The sequence below is a fragment of the Sciurus carolinensis genome, unplaced genomic scaffold, assembly GCF_902686445.1.
Source record: "Sciurus carolinensis unplaced genomic scaffold, mSciCar1.2, whole genome shotgun sequence".
Lineage (NCBI taxonomy): Eukaryota > Metazoa > Chordata > Mammalia > Rodentia > Sciuridae > Sciurus > Sciurus carolinensis.
Genome location: NW_025920120.1, coordinates 299,289 through 306,500, shown reverse-complemented (window position 1 = coordinate 306,500; position 7,212 = coordinate 299,289). Strand labels below are relative to the sequence as shown.

The window sequence follows — 7,212 nt, the reverse complement described above, 5'->3', positions numbered from 1 at the left end:
GCTTGGGTCACACTCCAGATTCTCTAAAACACACAGAAGTTTCCTTTAATGGTGGAACAGTGGTGGTACCTACGAAACCCACTAGGAGTCAGCACAGGGCTAAGTTCCTCAGGTCTGTGATACACCCAGTGCCATCCCATTCTGCAGAGAAGCGGAAGCTCAGTGGAGATACAGGCTTGCACACAGGCACAATATCTAGTAAAGGAAACTCTTCAATGTCTGTCGCAGGAAAAAAAAAAAAAGCAGCAATGTACCTGGGAAATAAATTGCATTAGCCGAAGTGAAATGTTAGTTCCAGTCTTGCTTTTGGTCTTGGTCAAAGGTCCTTGCATATGAAAAGCATGCACTGAGCTTGAATTCTGGCTTTAAAATGGAGAATGGGTGCTTAGGGATCAGGGAAGGCAGGCAGGAAAAGGAAGGAGTGAATGAGAACAAGGGACGAGTCTGTGACCACAAAAATGCAACATGAAATGAAGAGTCGAGCTGGCTAAAAAATTCCTACCTACACTCAGGGGTTCCTCAGTAACCAAGCAGGAAGGTTAGTGGACAGATTGGTCATTTGTCCTCTGCGTGGACAACAGTATCACTCAGTTTAGGCTAATGACATATTCTTAGGTCGACTGTCAACATGACTTATTCCCAAAACAGTGAAAAAAATCTCAGTGGAAAAAAAAAAAGTACACTGGAAACTTCAAATTGCTTCAAATACTCTTTAATACAATATAATTCCCAGTACAAAAGTAATTCTGAGAGTTCCTCACAATTCATTATAAAGCAATTTAACCGATACATAAACCCTCGCTCTTGATTCTCAAATTGGAATGATAGCACTGCCCAATCAGAGCTGCTGCTACTGTGCTCTTCCTGTCCATTTTTGGGTTATGGAGCATTGTAGTTTGGGAGTTGGTATGACGGCTTAGGATACATTTGATTAATGTTTATTCTCTGGTGGACTGTATGAAAAACACCTAGGTTATAGTATCTCATTTAATTTTAATTATATTTTAGTTTTTTTAAGAGTAGTCTAAAGAACAAAATAACAAATAAAAAAAGAGCTCAATGATTTTACCAAGGATAAATTAAATTATATTAAAAGAAACAAGATTTTTTTAAACAATAAATACTTGAAGTTAAAAATTCAGAGTGGCACATCCCCGTAATCCCAGCATCTCAAGAGGCTGAGGCAGGAGGATTGTAGTTTAAGGTCAGCGTGGGCAACTTAGACTGTGTCTCAAAAGTAAAAATTAAAAAGGGCTGGGGGTACAGCTCAGTGGTACAACACCCCCGGGGTCAATTGCCAGCACCCAAAAACAAAAAAGAAGAAGAAAAAATCAAATGGGAAAAGAGAGAGTCGTAAAACAAAAGATGTTAAAGCACGACCCCATTCTTTCTTCTTCAGGGTAATCTCTGGAAACCAGAGGTGTTCAGAATGCCTTCCAGTAAATAAAAGAAATCCCCATACTCTCTCATTTGATTTAGATTTTATAATAATACGATGAAGAAAGCATTACTTCTGTGCCCAGTTTACAAAAGAAGAAACTGATAAGTAATTTGTGGTCTCGTAGTTGGTGTAAATGACAATAGGGTTTGAAATTGAAGAAGCAGGGACGATTTGAACGAGTCTAGGAACAGGATTTGAAACTGTCTATCTGACTTTGAAACCTGTCTGCTCTTTTCATCAGATGATCCGATCATACCTTTTAGCTTTCTGATCCGGGTATCTGTGAAAAAGAGGAGCCGGAGGTGAGTGAAGGACTTCTACCCTCAATCGAGTACCTACACAGGTCACAGCAACACAAATGCGAACCTTCAAGATAATTTTTTGCTGGCCTATTAACTCGAAAACTATTTACAAGCCTAAATTGCAAGTGCCAATTTTACAAAGAGTGTCTTACCTGCTTACCTAGGGAAAACAAACTTTTGGGGCTACCAGAGTAAAGCAAGGCTGATAAATATATTGAAGGCAAAACTGGCAAATGGCACAGCATGGTGTCCTGTGAGTCACTGGGCTGCAACTGGAATTCTGCATTGTAAATGCAGATGCAGCAGGAACTCGGCTGTGGCCCTGCATCAGAACTGGACTGGGCAGGTACAGTTGCATACCTACCCATTTCATCCGGGAAATGGGGAGGTGACTGTGGGCATCTTGCCCCTGGAAAGCTTGGAGAGATCTCCAGCATGCAACACCCTTTGGTGGAAGTTTTTCCTGAGTTAGTACCAGGAAGTGTCAAATCTCTGGCTTTGCCCCCATCTCACTGAGCACACTGTTTCTGATATCGCTATCCGAGAAGAATGTGAAGTTTAGTGAAACTATCCAACACAACCTTTAACAAGATCTGGCATGGACAATTTCTTAGGAATTACTGCTCTAAGTACTCAGCAGTTTCACATAATGGACTTTGTGATTTCATAAATGAAAGCACAGGTTTTTTGCCCCCACGTAAAATGAACTCTTACCAAATAGATTCTTTAACATTTAGATAACTTATCATTTCCAACTTTTTTGGCAAGCCTGGAAGCTGCCATTTACAAGGGAATAACCAGGGCCCAGTCTCTCTTTCAAGAGGTTTAAAAAATTTGTTCACCCAGCTAACACAATGTTTTCCAAAATAATGCACTTTGGCTTAAAATGTAAAATTTTTATAAACATCAAATGAAGATCTCTTAAGAGGCTCTGAAATGGAGATGACTAACTGTGTGGCAAGTCGTAGGTACTCGATGCAATCAGCGTGGCCTACACAGGTAATTACTTTTACTACTAATAGTGCCTCCCACTCGGTGAGAAGGATAAGATGCTCCGAGGCTACTTAATCAGGAGGCTTCTGTATTATTGCTCCACCACCTACTGAGCAAAACAATTCACTGACTCTATTCAGCAACTCAGACAAATGAGAAAAATTTATTAACGTGAGCAGAGTGGGGCTTATTTAGCATGTACAAAAGGAAATGCCTGCATGATTTTAAAAACACACAGATCGTTCAGATACTTGTGAGGATCATTTTGAATGAAAGTTTTTAAAAACAATTTTCCTGGAAGATTCTTATTTTCATCCTATTGAAATTGGCTGGCAACAACTGTCCAGTTCAATGTACTTTGAAGCTATTTAGGGGTGTTAAGATAGGGGGGTTGATGGGATTGGACAAGCATGGAGTCAGTGATGGGTGACCCTGGGTAAGTAACTCATCTCTGAGCTTATTGTCTGAACAAGGAGCAAGAATTATAATATCTGCTCTGGATTTATTTATCATCCATTCTGCTATTAAGTACATGGGTGTTTTTATAATGGACCACAATTTTCCAAATGGCACAATAGAAGAAACCATATAATTTGTGCAAACAAATAGAATTGGGACACAATGCTCATGTCAATAGCATATAAGAAAAAACACAGGATTTCAACAAAAGTGGTAGCACTGTTTCACACATTCAATGGTTAAGAAAACACATAATTGGTCTGAGCCGCCACCGGGGAAGAGCAGCCGCTGCCGCCCAGGACTAGGCCTTTAGGGAGGAGGAGGTGAGAAGATGGCAGATGACCCCAGTGCTGCTGAGAGGAACGTGGATATCTGGAAGATCAAGAAGCTCATAAAGAGTTCGGAGGTGGCCCGCAGCAATGGCACCAGCATGATATCATTGATCATTCCTCCCAAAGACCAGATTTCACGAGTGGCAAAAATGTTAGCAGATGAGTTTGGAACTGCATCTAACATTAAGTCACAAGTAAACTGCCTTTCAGTGCTGGGAGTCATTACATCTGTACAACGAAGACTCAAACTTTATACACAGACCGTTCAGATACTTGTGAGGGTCTGGCAAAACGTGCTTCCAAATGGTCTGGTTGTTTACTGTGGAACAATTGTAAGAGAAGAAGGAAAGGAAAAGAAAGTCAACATTGATTTTGAACCTTTCAAACCAATTAATACGTCATTGTATTTGTGTGACAACAAATTCCACACAGAGGCTCCTACAGCACTACTTCCAGATGACAGTGAATTTGGCTTCATTCTAACAGATGGCAGTGGTGCACTTTTTGGCGCACTCCAAGGAAACACAAGAGAAGTATTGCACAAATTCACTGTGGATCTCCCAAAGAAACATGGTAGAGGAGGTCAGTCAGCCTTGCGTTTTGACCGTTTGAGAATGGAAAAATGACATAACTATGTTTGGAAAGTAGCAGAGACTGCTGTGCAGCTGTTTATTTCTGGGGACAAAGTGAATGTGACTGGTCTCATTTTAGCTGGATCAGCTGACTTTAAAACTGAACTAAGTCAATCTGATATGTTTGATCAGAGGTTGCAATGAAAAGTTTTAAAATTAGTTGATATATCCTATGGTGGTGAAAATGGATTCAACCAAGCTATTGAGTTATCTACTGAAGTCCTCTCCAATGTGAAATTCATTCAAGAGAAGAAATTAATAGGATGACAATTTGATGAAATTAGTCAGGACACGGGCAAGTACTGCTTTGGTGTTGAAGATACACTAAAGGCTTTGGAAATGGGCGCTGTAGAGATTCTAATAGTCTATGAAAATCTGGATATAATGAGATATGTTCTTCATTGCCAAGGCACAGAAGAGGAGAAAATTCTGTATTTAACTCCAGAACAAGAGAAGGATAAATCTCATTTCACAGACAGAGACAGGACAGGAACATGAGCTGATTGAGAGCCTGCCCCTCTTGGAATGGTTTGCTAATAACTACAAAAAAATTTGGAGCTACATTGGAAATTGTCACAGATAAGTCACAAGAAGGATCCCAATTTGTGAAAGGATTTGGTGGAATTGGAGGTATCTTGCAGTACTGAGTAGATTTCCAGGGAAGGGAATACTAAGGAAGAGATGATGAATTTTTTTACTTTGATGACTGCTAGGTAGTCGACATGGGTCTGGCAAAACGTGCCTCACCCTCCAGCATCCAACCCAAGGAGCATACCCATGGTGGACTCCAAACAGATCCCTGCCTTACAATTGGAACATTTCCAGAACTTAATCCATGAGCATTGGATACTGAAAAGAAAACTGAAACAAAACCAGACCCAACCCTGTACATTGGTTTGTCATGGTATCAGTGCAGCAGCCTACAACTAAGTTCCTAAATGCCACTTTGGACTAACTTAAAAAAGAATCCTAGTTTTTACTTTTACTCGATGGTGGATTTGGTTGCTCTTGTGTTTTATGAAAAAAAAATGATTTTTTTTAACATTCATACATAGAAGCAAAAATACTTTAACTGCTGTAAACCTTCAAAAGTTAATAGAAGTGAGATCATACTCATTTATTTCTTATTTCGATTGGAGAAAAATTAAATTACTGCATTTTGCAGTGACCCATTTACATGGCACTCTCAGCTTAGACTGCATAAGAAGAAATACATGTGGTGAAATGTTGGAACCATTTCTCTCTTGGTCTCTGTTTAATGTTGAAGGGTGAGCTAGTGAGAGGCAGTTTCAACTTCATTCCCTCACACCCCCTCCCCAGACTGTCAGTTTCAAGGATGCAGATTGCATTGTAAAGTCAAACTGACTCATGAAGCATTGAGGCCAGTGCACTGTTTATTTTCATCTCTTTGGCAGACACATTTGTGCACAGCATTTGGGAGACCTTTGTATCACTTGCTTTAACAAGGGTCCCCTTAGCCTACTAGAAATCAATTTGGGATGGATATGATGGGGCTTCTGTGCTATTGCTGGGATTGGGAGAAATAAAACATACAATTTTAGTGGAAAAAAAAAAGAAAACACATAACTGCCTTGATAAATTTGGCATTTGGCCTTGAAGAAGACCTGTAGAAATTGATGTTGGAAGGACTGCAATCTGTGAGCTGCTATGGAATGGTGGTAGGGGCATCTGGGACCCAACAGGAAGTCGTAACACCAGGTATAGAAGGATGTAGCTTGCAGCACACCTGGTAAATGGAGATAGGCGGTGGACATTTGAAGTGTGAGCACTCTCACTTTTGTGAATTGATGTGGTTTGGGTCATCTGGGTGCAGTTTTCTGAGTTCACTCAGTGTTTCTCCACAAAGTTTCACACACAAAGGCAAAAATCCACCATTTACAGAAAATGTATCAATTGTGTTGGGAAAATTCATATTTTCAAAAGATGCATTATAGCAGAACAGGCTGTGTTATGAAGCCTTGATAAGCTAATGTTGGTAAATACACAGAGGGTCCTCAAGCAATGTCGATTCCTGTGGTAACCCCAAGTACACCCAGATACATGGGAGTGGACTTAGGGCATTCATCCCTTTGCTCTTTTGGATCAACTAAAACGAGAGGACTCATGGGCTTCCTTGCAATGCTAACAGGCAACTCATGCATTTGTTAGATGTTTGCACACCGCACCTCTGTCCTTGCCTATAACAATATCATTTCCTATACAGAGATTTAAAAAAAAAAGCAGGAAACACCATCCTTTTCCTTAAGTTGAAAACTATTCAGTAAAAAGCAGAATTTTAGCTGCTCTTGGGAGAAACTGGTATCACTTTGCACAATGCTTGATCAACACAGGAGAATTGCAGATGGAGTTCGTTCCAGAGCCTTTTAGTAAGTGCTACAAGATGGCATGGACACAGGGTTCTCCATGTGTCTGGCACCTTAAAGGCTCGGGATATATTAACTTATTTAAGATATAAATTATTCTCTGTAATTGCTTTCCAAGTTTCAGTGTTTCTTATCAAATTAGGTAAATTGAACAGGTTTAGAAAATCAGTCAGATTATGGTTAGCCAGGCAACAAGTTCTCCTCTGGCAGCAACTAGAAGAGACCCCATAACCTAATAGGGGCTTTGGAGCCTGACCAATAGGAATCATGCTTGACTTACACCTGCATGCACTGGGACTTAGGGTTCAACCTCTGTGACCTTCTGTAGCCCCTCTGTAAAAAGAGGCTGGTGACACTATCTATGGGTGCTGCTGTAGAAATCGAGGTGAGATGACACGGGGCACAGAATCCACATGCAATTCGTGGTCATTTGTATTTATTCAATGCTCATCGCTTTATTGCCAGTTTGGGGCCAGTTGACACCGACTTGTTTGGGCATTCTACCAGTACCTAATACCAAGAGGATCTGGCACAGGGCAAAGCTTTGGAATTTGGGCTTCTGAAGCCATGAACCTTTGAACCCCCGCTTTCTCCTTGGGATTCCTAAGACACAGGCTTGTTCTGTCACTGTAGCATAAGGGTGCTTCATGCAGACCACAGTGCTCTCAG

At 40.7% G+C, this 7,212-nt stretch overlaps 1 pseudogene; it reads left to right on the top strand.

Annotated features, from left to right (window-relative positions):
* The first annotated feature begins 3,526 nt into the window (after window positions 1-3,526).
* Window positions 3,527-4,872, top strand: LOC124973726 (eukaryotic peptide chain release factor subunit 1-like; annotated as a pseudogene).
* Window positions 4,873-7,212: the final 2,340 nt, after the last annotated feature.